Source organism: Anas acuta, chromosome 1 (genome assembly GCF_963932015.1).
Source record: "Anas acuta chromosome 1, bAnaAcu1.1, whole genome shotgun sequence".
NCBI classification, from domain to species: Eukaryota; Metazoa; Chordata; class Aves; order Anseriformes; family Anatidae; genus Anas; species Anas acuta.
The window spans coordinates 84,061,329-84,075,107 of NC_088979.1; the positions used below are offsets into that span (position 1 = coordinate 84,061,329).

A 13,779-nucleotide genomic window follows, 5' to 3' on the forward strand; every position below is an offset into this window, starting at 1 on the left:
GCCCTGGGGGCGAGGAGGGGTGCCGGCCAAAGCTCCCGGCCGGAGTTTCCCAGCGTGCGGGAGAGGAGCTCGGAGAAGTTGAGCTCCCCCACGCTTCCCCCCTCCGCGTTTTCCCTCTCCTCAGTCCTCCCCCCCCCCCCTCCCCGCCCTCTCTCCTCCCCCCAGGAATACGAGGCATTCAGAGATCAACATAATTCACCTGCATCAAAAAACTCGCGAGCTATAAACTAGCGGCTGATCCTCCGCTTAGACTAGTGTTTAGCCCTTCATGCATCATGAGTGTCAAATAAATGCCTGATTGAGGCCCTCAGCGGAGGAATTAGCTTTCCTTCTGCTGGAAATGCATAATAGAGAAAGTGCTGAGGCATCCTCCCCGGAGTTAGCACGGGCTCGGCTGCCTGCGCTCCATCCTCGCAGCTTTCCCCCCCCCGGCTCCGTCCCCCAGCCCCCCGATAGCCCCGCAGCCCTCCCGCTCAGCGCTCCCCGGAGCTGCCCAGGACCCCCGGGAGCGGGCTGGGAGCTCAGGAGCGAGATGGGCTGGGGGAGGGATTGGGATTTTCCCCCCGACGTGTCTCTTGGCCACCTTCCCCAGCCCGCGGCCTCATCCTGCCGGCCGGTGGCGAGGTGCGGAGCCGGGGCTCGCTGCGGCGCACGGGCTGCAGATGTGCCTTCAGGCCCCGGCGCCTACAGTTTAAAAATTAAAAATAATTAAAAAAAATAATAATAATTAAAAAAATAATTATAAAAATAATAAAAATAAAAAGCGCCCGGGCCGACCATGCACCAGTGACCCGCAATTTCCCCTCCTTCGCAAGCTGAAATACGGCCAAAGTGTCTCCAAGTGAACTCGGGGGCTGGGGACGGGGGCGGGGGGGAGAGGTTAGGGGGGGGATTGGGGAGGGGAAGGGTGGGAGGGGGGGGGGGGGGAGGAGGAGGAGGAAACCGCTCCGGGTTGAGCTCCCTGTGTCAAGTTTCATCCCCTCCTGACATTTTCTGGCGGCGAGCCAAAGTCCCTGAAAATGGAAAATTGGGGAAGGGCGGGCGGGGAAAGGGGGGAGAGGGGAGGGGGGGGGGTTGGGGGAGAGCTGCCCGGAGCCGTCGGCGGAGCGGCGGCGAAGCGAGAGAGAGGCGGGGGGGGGTGGGTGAGGGAGGGGGGGGGCGAGGCGGCGGAGCGGGGCCTGGGGCATCTCCGATCCGATCCGGGAGGCGAGCGGAGGAGCCGCCGGTCGCTGCCTTTGTTGCCGGCGGGCGCTGCGGGAAGCGGAGCCCGGGCTGGGGGCAGCGATGAGCTAGGCACCTCGCAGCGGGTGGACGCGGTGGCAGGTCGGTGGCGCTCCCTTCCGCGGGACTTCCCCTCGTTCACCCTCACCCTCGGCTCTCCCCGGGGCTGCTGACGACCCCCCCGACCCCCCCCAGCGCCCCCGGATCCCCCCCTTCCCCTCCCTCCCACCCGCCCGCAGGCGGCTCGGCGCGGCGCGGCTCGGCGCGGAGCCCCGCGGGGGGAGAAAAGTCCGTGCCGGAGCACTCGGGGAGGGCTGCGGCTTTGCCAGGAGGGCTCTCAGCTCCGGCTCTTTTGTCTGGAGCCTTCTCCTGCTCCCCCCGGCCAGGAGCCCCCGGGGAAGCGCCGGGGAGTCCCGCGCTGTCGCCGCGGGTGGCACCGCTCCGACCCCCTCCGGCGGCTCCCGGATGGGTTTTAGGGGGGCTCCCCCCTCGTGGCGGCCCCTTCCACGCTCGCAGCAGCCCGCCTCGTTATTTGCCGGCTCTGCCAGGTGCCGGCCGGACAGACGGACAAAGGAGGGAGCCCGGCTTGCCTCCGGGGCGCTGCCGGCTCCCGGGGGGGGGCTGGGGCAAGGCTCCCGAGCGCGTCTCCGTCTCGGCGCTCGCATCTCGGCGCGCTGCGCTCCGCGGCGCTTGTTTTCCCTTTCCACTTGTTTGTCTCCTGCTCGCCTCGTAAACTGCCGCGTGATTTATTACCTAGGCTAAGTGCTTAATTTGCGAATATGAAACAGATTAAAAGGAGAGCGGCGGATTTTTAGCAGGCAGGCCAAAGCGCAGCTGTTTCGAGTTTGGAGGCAGCGCCGGCAGCGGCCCGGCCTTCGGGGATCCCCGCGGCTGCCGTGGGCCGGCCGCGTCCACGCGTGGCTGCGTGGGACGGGAGGGGAGGGAAAAAGGGGGGCGACCCCGGCCACCGAGGCGACCCCGGGGGCCCCGGCCCTCGTCCCCGCAGCCACCGGGGGCCGGCTCCGGAGGCCGAGGGCCCGGCGAGGCGCGCAGGGGGTTAACGACGGCTCTGCCCTCTCCTTCAAAGGACTCACTCGAGATAGAGTAAATACGGCCGGGGAGGGGTGGGGGGGCTGCTCAGGCCACATGATGCAAAAGTAAGACAAGCGCACTCCGGAGAACAAAGGCTTCCTACCCCCTTCCTCCCCCTCCCCTTCCCCCCCCCCCCCCAAATCTGTCTTAATTCTGCAAGTAAACTTGAGCGGCTATAAAACAAAGAGGGACGAGGGAACTTACGGCCAAGGGACGAGCAAAAGAAATAGCTTGGATGCAGCCCTCACCTCCTTCCCGTAGCCCCTCTGCCCTCGGCCAGGTGGGACATTGTGGGATGTCCCCACCGCAGGGGCCGGGGTTGGGGTGGCAGCAGCCGGGGGGACGCACCGGGTGGCCCCGGGAGCACCGTGCCAGTGTCACCTCGTGCCAGTGTCACCTCGCAGGCCGGCTGCTTTCACACTTGTTACCAGCCCCCGGGGGTGATTGCCAGCCCCAGCGCTGCTGCCTCGCTCCCTCAGCCCCCCAGGAAGGTTTAACGCACCGGGGGGCTGAGGGGAGCCGGGGGGAGCACCAAGCTGGTAATCCATGCTGCTGAGCAGACGGCGAGGCCCTCTGAGCACAAAACACTGCTCCTGAAGCTCAAAAGCCAGAGGGAGGCAGGAACCCGTAACCTGCCCCGTGCCTCGGAGCGCTGCTTCGGAGCAGTGAGTGCGAGCACTGTGTCATCCCCGGCAGAGCAGAGCAGAGCAGACAGCGCTGGCGAGGAGGAAAGTGACTCATGTGCCCTTGCTGCACCTCGAGCGGTTGCTCTGGTGCTGCAGACGTGGCCGGTGTCAGAGCTGTGCAGGGGATGGGAGATGGGGACAGGCCCCGGCTGGAGCGCGGGGACCGGGGGTGCTGATGGCACGGGGCTGAGCCTTGGGCTGCTGCGGGTGGGAGGGCAAAAGGGCACACACACGGCATTCAGAAAGTGCGTGAAGGTCTCGGGGTGATTCTTGTCAATACATGTGTGTCTCTGCAACTGTTTGGGGTTGGTTTGAGGCAAGGTTCTTCCCTATTTGGGGAGATGTTCGTGGCAAGCCGTGCGGGAACGTGTTTACCGAGGGCCTGATGGGGTTTGTGTAGAGCTGCCACGTCCCACAAGGGTGGTGTACGCCCGTGACAGGCGAGGTGTCACACAGGTGTTAGACACCACTTCTCTTTGTAGCCCTGGGCCTCCCTGTTCACGGGCTGGAGCTAGGAGCAACACCTTGGAGCAAGGTGGGGAGCGGTAGCCAAAGGATGGCCCCGGGGTGTCCTCACCTCCCTGCCGGTTCCGCACAGGGCTGCTCTCTTGCCAGGTACCTGCAGCATCTTTGGAGAGAGAAAAACAAGGGTTTGTGTCACAGTGCTTTTCCCTGGAAGCGGGATACGCAACGAGAGGCAGAAAAAAGGACAGTGGCAGTGGAAAAGGAAAAAAAAAAAATAAACCCATTTCCAACTTCGTGGCTTGGCCTTTGCAGTCATCCCTACCTCGGGGAGGGCTGTGGACACAGCACTAAGCCTCGGTTACACTGCTGAAATTCACCACGCTAAAAGTCACCTGGTCCCTTGAGCACTCTTGTAAAGCACTCCAGGTCCCCATAGAAAATGGTTTGCGTGTGCTTAAAACTATGTGAATTGGATTTGCTTCCAACAGTGCATAATGCCAGTTTCAGCCTGATCCTGTCTGGCTTTCACTGAATTAATGCCTGGATGGATCTAAGTCCAAACGTCTAAGACCAAAGTGGTTCAGATAGTCCTCCTGCTGCTGTCCCTTGATGCCCCGAAGGCATTTTAAAATCTCCTTGGAAGTGCTCTTACGGGGTGATTGCTAAGCCTCAGAAACAAAACAGCCGAGAGCGCTGCTAAAGCAGAAGGGGCAAACCCTGATGGCTCCGAGCAGCCAGCGGGGACCCTGCAAGGTAGGCAAGCAGCGGCAGAGGGGAGAAATTTGGGGCTAGGGTAAGGCTCAGGATGTGAGAAGAGAGAAGTGGGGGAAGCAACACGCTACCTTGGAGGCGTGGGGCAAATTTCGTGGTATTTTATTGCTCCGGGTTCGCATGTACTGAGTTACCTGACAGCAGTTTTACTGTGCTGGGAGCCGTGTGTGCACAGAGGGAGGATTGTTCCTGCCCGCCCGAGTAAGGGAAGCCAAACTGCAAAATCTGCGATTGGGGATGAGAAGGAGAGATGCTCCGGTGGCACACGGAGGCAGGCGAGGTCCTAGCTCCATCCGAGGGCTTGTTGGCCACGGCTCCTGGAAGCCACCGCTCCCCGAGCCCGTGTCCTGCCGTCAGAGGAGAACAGTGCGTGTTTGTGTGCGGGTGTTCATGTGAATGTAATTTTGTTCCTACATAATGTGGATTATCTTTCTTTTTGGGGCAAATCCGTTCGGGGGTTTAGATAAAAAAGAGAAATCCTGGAGCCATTCCCTCGCGGGGAAAGCGCATGTCTTCCATTGCTTCCTCCGATTCTTTTTTTTTCCAAACGGTCCCCAAAACCCTTTTTTTCTGGCTCAGCATCACACCTCGAGAGCCTCCTGCTCTCCGAGCAGGGCACTGAACATCTGTATTTGCCCAGTGGCACCGGCACCAGCCAGCTTGCGGAGAGGAGCAGACGTGCGGGTGTGAGGCCCAGTTGAGACTGCTGGGTCCCTGGTGCTTTTTAAAAGGAAATAATAGCTTGTGGGGGAACCCTTTCTCGTGGCCTTGGCTCCCGTGACCCCCCTCTGATGTATGATATTTAAACAAGGAAATGTCAATATTGGTTTTCCACATCCAGCCCCGCACTGCTCTCCGTGAAAGCTAATGACAAAATCCTCGGGGAGTTAGAGGAGAGCAGACCCCAAAACAGGCACTTAGACCCCAAAACCCGGCCGGCTGAGGCAGCCTGCAAGAAAGAGCAGGTCGTAGCGAGCAGCCGGGCAGCGTGCCCTCTTTGCGGGTAAATTAGGGGGAAGGGAAGCAGTCCTGTCGTGCCCTACACCTTGCCTCAAAGCTGTGGGTCTGGTGCTGTGACCGATTATAATTTTTAAAATTATACATCGCATTTTGGTACAGCGAGTGAGGGTAACGCGCCGCTCACCGGAATTACGTGCAGCTCCAGGGCGCTTGGTTGTAACAAAGGTGACTTCTCCGCGTTCCCTTTTCCACCGTCGGGGCTAATTGGGGTTTGATCTGAACCTGGTGGCTGTCTGGCGGTGCTGCCCAAAGGGAGCGGTGCCGGCTGTATGAGAAGCTGCCCAGAAACGGGGCCATCGTAGATGTCTTCTGACACGCGTGTCCTCTGAGGTAGGAAAGTGTAAGTCATAGGAAGAGAGGGCCAGCGCGGCTGACTCATAGCAAAACGAGGGCACGTGGGAAGTATAAACGAAGGGAGGGCTGCTACTAGCAGGACGTGGAGGCTGTGCCGTGTGTCATGGGAAAAATAATTTTATAGTGGATAATTTCAGCTTCAAGGGGCAGGTGTGGTGCCACGGCACGGCACAGAACGTGAGTCAGGGCACACGCACCAAAGCGGCTCGATTTAGCCCGTGCTGCCCTCGTCTCGGTGGTGGTTTGTGCAAACCGGGCCTCTCGGGGTGTTGCAGCAGCAGCTTCGAGGTCCTCTGATGTAACAGGGACTTCGCCATAGCTCACCCCGGGGCAAGAAGCAGAGCTGCACGGGCTTTGCGCTGCGTCGGCACCATGTCCCTGGAGGCAGTAGCGGAATAAATGGGGTAAGAGCCCCTTAATCGGCTCTGTGCACGGGGAGAACGACTCCCGTATGGGAACACCTTTCCTAAGCAGGTCACGGCTGCCTTCCTACTCGAAGGTGGACTCACTCTGCTCACTTAGGCTCCAGCATGTGCTGCCACCTTCCATTTTCAAGATCGTGTCTGTCCTCAGTGATTTTCTGCTTGTGATGGTACAAATGATACGGGGAGAGATCCTTGGCGCACAGACTGCTTCTCCCTCCTTATACGAGTCCTAGGACGATGAAGCCCTAGCTCTGGCTGAGGTTTTTGGGAGTCCCTCTCACACAAATAACTCAGGGCAGCTCGGCCACAGCTCGGGCCACCTCTTGTGCAGAACAGAGTCTGGGCTTGCAGCACCTGGTGAGATGGTAGAGAAGTTTGCACACAGCGTTTCGTGTGAAGCCACAGGCGTAGCTGGAGAAGATCAGAGATCAGGAAGGCACCGGGGCAGCGCAGTCAATTCTTCTGTAACACACGGACCTTGGTCCCTCCACGATCCTGCTGTTCCAGGCTGCATTTGCACGGCTAGGCTATCCCAGGAGCTGAGAAAGCTTGGAAAACGGATGGGCATTGCCAGGATGGGCAGAGGAAGGACAGCTCCTAGTTCTTTATCAGTGGCCATGCTTCCGCTGGTATCTGGTGGGACAGCTGTACCCTACATATAGTACGTCCCTCAGAGCAGACACTCATGTGAAAGGGAATGGGCTCGGGTGTGAGAGCAGTGGCTGAAGAAGCTCTAACAGAGGCTGTCTGTGATCTACCTGCGGAGGAGCGACTCCAAACTGAGACCCACCACGGCCTTTGAAAGGGCTGAACTACCCCCAGCCTCGTGGGAGCTTAACGGGGGGCTTTGGCGCTGCAGGAGGGGAAGAGGCACAAGAGGGAACGGTGCAGCAGGGCTCTGCGCACGCCCCTCTCTGATAGAGCACGGCCAGGGTTGGTGCCGTTGTAAGAATATGCAGCAGTTGCTTCTTGCAGACAAAAGAAAAAATATGAGGCTCTGCTGAAGGCGAGGGCTGATGAAGCACCGAAAAAGCCCTCGCTAGAGAAACGAAGCTGGCTCTGCAGTTTGGTCCAGCGCTGCTCAGCGTTGTGAATTTGATGAACAACACTAGTCTGCATGAAGACAGGCGGCTTTTTAAATGGGCTTTTAATAAAGTTGGTGTTGCTAAGGCCATCTATAAAGGTAATCCGCACAGGATTTTAAACAAGTAAACTTAATGATGCTATTAACGCTTATGATTTGAGTGAGACCTTTACGGGAATGCTGCGCCCAGGTCTGTTGTGGTGTTTGCATGTCAAAAGCACACGGGCGAATTAATGTGGGATCGGAAAAGAGCTCCAGAAGTGATTCAAGGCCTGGGAATCACATCTTATTGCATAAGACGAAAGAAATCCCATCTATTAATTTATCCAAGAGGAGGCTATGACTTGGTTTGATCACAGTCTTTAAGTGCCCTAAGTGTCTCTATGGGGAGATTTCTGATAGCAGAGATCTCTTTAATGTGGCAGACAAAGGCATAATGAGATCCTATTTCGGAAAAATGAAGCTCTATGAATTCTGAGCAGAACCAGGGGCATTTTTCTAAAAACAGTGAGGGACACAACCACTGGAACGACCGAGGCAGGCGGCGGGGCTTCTGTTACTTAAAAGTCTTCAGAGCAAGATTGGATGCCAGGCTAAAAGCCCAGCCAGAATTTATGAGTCTGATACAAGAATGTCTGGCTGAAATTCACTGGCCCATGATATGTAGCGGGTCAGAGCAGCTGATCATAACAGTCCTTTCTTGGTTTAAAAATCTATGAATTTGGTATTTCAAGTCTCCTGAGCGCTGATATAACTGGAGGTCTTGAAAAAATGCATTATAAGCCGTCATCATTTAATTGTAAGCAAGCAGGGGTATTGGGTATTGCCTTTTTTTTTTTTTCCTTCATTAAAAGAACTTCTTTTCCAAGTGTTTGTTAGGCACCAGAGTTAAGCAGCTTGTTAACAAACATGACAACATTTTTTAAGCAGTTTGACTAATTCTTCTTCCATTTGCTCAGCTTTGTTTTGCAGTGGCACGGTTTCAGTACCACAGTTGTCTGTACCAATGGTTGGCCAGGCGCAATCTGAATTCCAGCAAAACAGAATAGGCAGCCTACGTAGGACAAGGATACTCCCCTTATTCTGTACCCTCCTTTAAACGCACCCCTTCCCGTCACAGGTATGTTATAGGCTTTCTCTTTCTGTGCGGACAGAGCTGGGAAGGAGCGCATCCATTTTCACCCCTGGTGTGGATGGGTCTCCATCGCCCATCCAGGCGAGCGTTTGGCCTGCAGAGCTTGTTGGAATGAACGGCAGGGGAAGGGAAAAGGAAAATACCCCTCGTATTCCTCCTGTTCCTGAAATTAACCTCCTCGAGGCTTCATAAAATGGCCTCCGGCGAATGGCCAGAATATCCTCCTCACGCCGGGGGAGTAGTTTCCAAGACAGCGCAAACTTTCTCAATATCTCTTAGAAGGAAAGGGAGGGGGGGGGGGGAGGAGGGAAACGCCACGGAACAAACAAACAGCACAAACCAACCAGCCTCAAACGGCAACAAAACGACCCAAAATAAACAGCCGTGGCTCTCGGGAGTCCCGAAAAGCCCGTCCCCGGCTGCGTGGCCGTGCAGCCCCCGCGGTGCGCTCAGTGCCTCGTTAATCGCGGCTGCCAGAAACGAAAGGAGAGGTGGTAACGAGCGCAACAAAAGATGGAGTTTAAAGTCCCCCGGGGACCGAGCTCTTGGCGTCGAAGGGGGGGCGCTTCCTTCCTCCCCCCCTCTTCTCCTGCCTGCTCTTCCTCGGAGCCCCGCGGGGTTTATTTTGGGGTCTCCGCGGGACCGAGCCGGGGCTCGGGGGGGTGAACCCCGAGCGGGGCACGACCCCGTCGGCTGCACAAGCCTCGGGAACGCGCCTGGGCGCGCCATGACAACCCGCAGCCCCGGCTGCTCCCGATCCCGCAGCATCCCTGCCCCGGGGCTGGGGTCTTTGGGGGCCGGAGTCCTTGGGGTCGGGGTCCCTGGGGTCGCCCCCCGCCGTGCCCGAGAGCCCCTCGCTTCCCGTTTCGCGACGTTTGGGGAACGCCGGGCTCGGGAGGCGAAGCCCGCAGCGGGCAACAAAAGGGGATGAAAGGAGCTCGGCGGTTCACTTCCCGTGTCCGAGAGGCATTTTCGTGCTCCGGAGCGCGGAGGGCTCATCCTGAGGAAGTTCAGATCAAAGGGGACAGCAGCCCGGACATTTGCATAATTGCCGGATTTCGGAGCGCGGCCGGGCGAGCGTTTGGCTGCCGAGCCCGGGCACCGCACCGGGGGCTGCCCCTCGCCTCGCCCGGGGCGCGGCACGGGGGGGAAGGGACCCCCGGTGGTTCCCCGGGGGGTGCCGGTGGGGAGGGGGTCCCCGCCCCGACCCGGCGACATCTGCGGCGCGTCCCCTCCCCGGGGCGGCTGGCGGGGGGCTCCCGGCCCCGCGGCTCGCCCCGCCGCAGAAGAGCGGGGATAAAGGGATTAAAGGGCACGGCAGGCTCGCACAGCCGGCCGGGGAGGCACCTCGCAGATCCGCGGCCCCCCGACCCTCCCCGGCTGCCCCCGGGCACTTCCCCCGGTGACACCGGGCGGCGCCGACCCCATTGTTCCCATAAGCGCCGTGCTGGGGGCGCTGGGGCTCGCCCCGCTCCGTGCCGGGCGGGGATGCCCGGGGACACCGTTTTCAGCCATTTTAGAGCTGAAAACGCCGGCGGCTCTCGGCAGCGGGGAGGGCCGGGCTGGGGGGGCTGCCCCAGCCCCAAGAAGGGGTGCAACCGAGCCCCGGCCCGGTGCAGCCTCCCCGGGGAGAGGGGGCTCGTCCCGCACGGCTTGGCCCCGATGGCCGGCGGGGAACCGAGGAGGGCAGGGAGCAGGCAGCGCTCCTGTTTGCTTTGCTGTCGCTTCGGCTCTTATCATGCGCCTTGTCACTCAGAATCGACCTCTCCCCGTCCCCTCCCCCCGGCCCCCGCCGCCTCCCCCCCGGGGTCAGTGGGGAAGAGGCCGGGAATCCAGCTGGGAAGGGAGACGGGGGGGAAGAGGGGTCGCAGGGAGACGCGGCTGGGGCGGGGGGGATGAAAGCAGCTGCGCGCAGAACAAAGGTGCTGGAGGGTGGCTTTTGGTGCTGGAGCAGAACCTCGTAAATGGGAGATTTCCGTTCGCAAGACTCCGCTTGCACAGTTTCTGTCCTGCCCTTGAACTGTCAGGCGAATATCTGCATCGCAACCAGAAAGTAAATCACACCGAGCCCGGCTCGGGGAGGGCGCGCGCAAGGCTCCCCGCTGTTGCTAAGTGCTAAAAAGTGGGAGCTTTCCTCCTTCCCAGCGCAGCCCCGCTTCCCCCATCCAATATTTACTTTGGGAGCCCGGAGAAATGCGTTCGGTGTTTATTGCGGAGAGCGCCGGGGCGAGCTGGCGTTTGCGTGATGAGGAGCGAGCGGAGGAGCGGCCGTGGTGCGGAATATCAAAGCCAGGCCGCCTTGGCAGGGCTCCCAGGCAGGGCTTTACTGGCACCCGCGGGATTCCACGGGGCAGGGCGAGCGCGGCCCGGGCGGCGGCGGCTGCCTCTCCCCGCTCCCTGCTCCCCGCTCCCTGCTCCCCGCTCCCTGCTCCCACCACCGCTGCCCCGGGGAACCAGGAGCCACCAGCCCCTGGTGGGAGGCGCACCAGCCCCAGCAAATGTCAGTCCTGCTGTTTTCTGCGTGTTTAAGAACCGCGGGGTGCTCGCTCCTGCTGGTGCTCCCAGCTCTGGGAGGTTGTGCCTGCACGCTCGGCGCTTGGCCAAGTCAGCTGCGGCCAGCCTGGCGGTGCTGCGACGTGTGGTCATGGTCACACCCGGGGAGAAAAGCACCCGCCGTGGCCCTCAGAGAGCAGACAAAGGTCTGGGCGGTGAGGCCTGTGGCCCGCCGGCCTTGTTAATGTTCAATCTGGAGCTGGAGAGCGGGCGGAGATCGGCCTCGCTGCTCGGCCCCACGCAGGGGGTGCCGACCCCTGCCCGCGACCCCCGGCCGGGCTGCATGGGGTCCCCGGTGGGTCCCTGCACGATGCACAGCTCTGTCCTGCCCCTCTGGGCTGGCCTCTCCTTGGAAGTTAGGTTGAAATAACATTTGCGTGCGCGTTAATGATTTATTTATGTGGCTAATAACGCTCGCATTCTCGCTGATATTTGTCTAGGCGAAAGACCAGCTGCGAAATGCCCCGCAGCTGTAGCCAGTGCTAGAACAGAGTGCCTTGGAACCAGAAATCAATGCTCCTGAAATGAACAAGTGGACAACTTATTAGGCTCAGTCACTCCACACACCGTCCCTTGATAACGAATAGATGAAGTACGCGCCGGAGGAAGGAGGCGCTGGAGAAAGCCACACGTGCCCGCTCCTTGGCGGCGAGGCAGGGCAATCCCGGGGGCACAGCCGGCCACACGGGCAGCCCCGGGCAGGGCAGGGGCTGCAAGAAGGGGTTAGATGGCGATAAAAGCAGCAGGCACCCAGGAGAACGGCTCCACCAGCCATCGATAAAGGTGTCCGGCTTGCCGGCTCCTCTCCAGAAAGCACGGCGGACAGGTTGGGCCAGCTCCCCGTAGCCGGGGCGTCTCTGCCTAGAAACAGCAGCGCTGCTTTTTGCATTTCCACCGTCCTCGGGGAGGAAAAATGACCTGTCCTCCCGCAATGCAAAGCGCTAGGCAAACAGGAGCGGCGGGCGCGCACCGAGCCGCCGCTGCCACCCTGACCTCCCGGCGGGGAGTCAGCGGCCGGGAATGAGCTGGGGCAGGCGGCAGCAGCCCGCCCAGGACGCGCACAGCGCCCTGCCGGGTGCTCGGCAGCCGCTCGCAACTCGCCGCCGGCTGGGGAAGGTCCGAGCTGGAGCCTGCGGCTCGTTTCCCGAGGCCTCGGTGCATCCCCGGCGAGCAGCGCCCCGGCGCTAAGTGCCATTAGCATAACAGGCACTAAAAGAGGAGAGAGCGGCGCTGAATTTAATTTGCAGGCTTTTAAAAAAAAAAAAAAAAAAAAAACACGGAGGGGGGGGGGAGGGAAAAAAAAAAAAAACAACTTCACACTTGGAGCGGGCTGGCGAGGAAACGCGGGGAGAGGGGACTCGGGACCACCTCGGGGGCGCGCAGCTCCGTAAAATCCGAGGCCAGGTAAAGCCCAGCGCCGGGAATGCCTCCCGCAGAGCCGCCCCCCTCCCCCGGGGGCAGCCGCAGCGCGACCGGGTCGCCGGCACCTCCCGGAGCCTCCTTCCTGCCCCCCCGGCACGCACAGCCCTCGATCCGGCTCGCCTTCCTGCCCCGGCTGCCTCGGGGGAGAGGGAGGAAATAGGAGGGGTGGGGGAGAAGCGGCTGGGTGAGTGCCCCCCCCTCTTCTTTTCCTCCCCTCCTCTCCCCCCCCCCCCCCCCCCGCCGCCTCTTGCAAACTGCCTCCCATTAGCAGCAGAAGTTCACAAGAGAGAGCGAGGCATAAAGAGAGGGAGAGCGAGGTTTCCGAGAAAAAGGAGAGGCGAAAAGAGCGAGGTTAGAGATTTAAAAAAAATAATCATAATCATAATAAAATAATGATGAAAAAATTAAAAAATAATCGCCGCAATAACAAGAGACCCACCGATCGGCTGGGAAGCTCGCGGTATCCGGCCGGAGGAGGTGGGGGGGGGGGGGGAAGGAAAGGAGAAAAGAGGGCTTTAAAAAACTGGAAGGCAAAAGCTGTTGGGGAGGAAGTGTAAGCCGAGAGGGAGGCTGGGGGAGGGGAGAGAGCGCCATCTTTTCATGTCACAGTCACAGAGACAGCGCTGGGCTCGGCCACGGCGTCTCGGTTTCTTTTTAACAGCGGAAAACGTGCGATTAGCAGGCAGACAGGCGGGGACGGCCAGCCCTGCGCGCACACACACAGCCCGCAGCTCCGGCTCCGCGCCGTGTAATCCCAGCGCTCAGCCCCGCTGCACCCCCTCATTAAAAACCCGGAGATTTCCTCCTCCTCCTCCTCCTCCTCCTCCTCTGCTCTCCGAGGAAAACAACGCCTGCCACGGCCCCAACCCGGGCAGCGCCGCCCGGGGGCCCCGCGCTCCGTGCCGCGCCGTGCCGTGCCCGACGGGCCGCCCGCTCCCCTGCCTCCCAGGGGGCCTCCCCCCGGGGGAGGGGGGTGGGGGCACCGGCTGCAGCCCCCCCAGCACCCCCTCATCCCACTCCCTTTCTCCGGGCGCGGTCGGGGGGCGCCGCGGCTCCGGGCGCCGGGGAGCTCCGGGCTCCCCCGGGGGCCAGGCGGTACCGTGGCGGAGCGGGGCCCCGCCGCCCCCCGGGGCCGATGAAGGGCGCTTTATTCCGCAGCGCTCACAAGCCCTCATTGTGTCGGGCAGAATCACCTGCCTCCTCCGGAGCCTGAGCGATTCATTTAATGCGCTACACAGCGCGCTCCGTCCCGGCCCCTCCTCGGCTCGGGGCGAGCTCCGCGGTGCGCTCTCCACGGAGCGCGGAGGAGGGGCGCGGCACGGCTCGGCTCGGCACGGCTCAGCACGGCTTGGCACGGCTTGGCACGGCTCGGCACGGCTGGCCGGCATCCTCCGAGCACCGTCTCGGCCGGCGGCACCCCGGGGAAGCCTTTCCCCGGCCGGCAGCTCCGCTCGCAGCATCACACGCGGCCGCCGCGCAGCCCCGCTCGGTGCCCGGGGAGGGGGAGATGAGAAGGGGGGGGGGGAGCCGTGGGGCGGGCGGGGGCCGTGC

The 13,779-nt window shown here is 61.1% G+C and overlaps 1 protein-coding gene and 1 long non-coding RNA gene across 2 annotated transcripts in view; one reads left to right on the forward strand and one right to left on the reverse strand.

Moving 5' to 3' along the window:
* The first annotated feature begins 1,088 nt into the window (after window positions 1–1,088).
* The window catches only part of BCOR (BCL6 corepressor), a 71,648-nt gene continuing 58,957 nt past the window's right edge, over window positions 1,089–13,779 (forward strand). The window contains exon 1 of the mRNA XM_068686257.1: window positions 1,089–1,323. The gene's annotated coding sequence lies outside the window, so the exon portion shown is untranslated. The remainder of the gene's footprint in view (window positions 1,324–13,779) is intronic.
* Window positions 1,134–9,873, reverse strand: LOC137858501 (uncharacterized). The gene is made up of 2 exons (XR_011097788.1): window positions 5,380–9,873; window positions 1,134–3,627 (listed from the first exon to the last, which is right to left on the reverse strand). It is a non-coding gene; the product is annotated as an uncharacterized lncRNA (long non-coding RNA).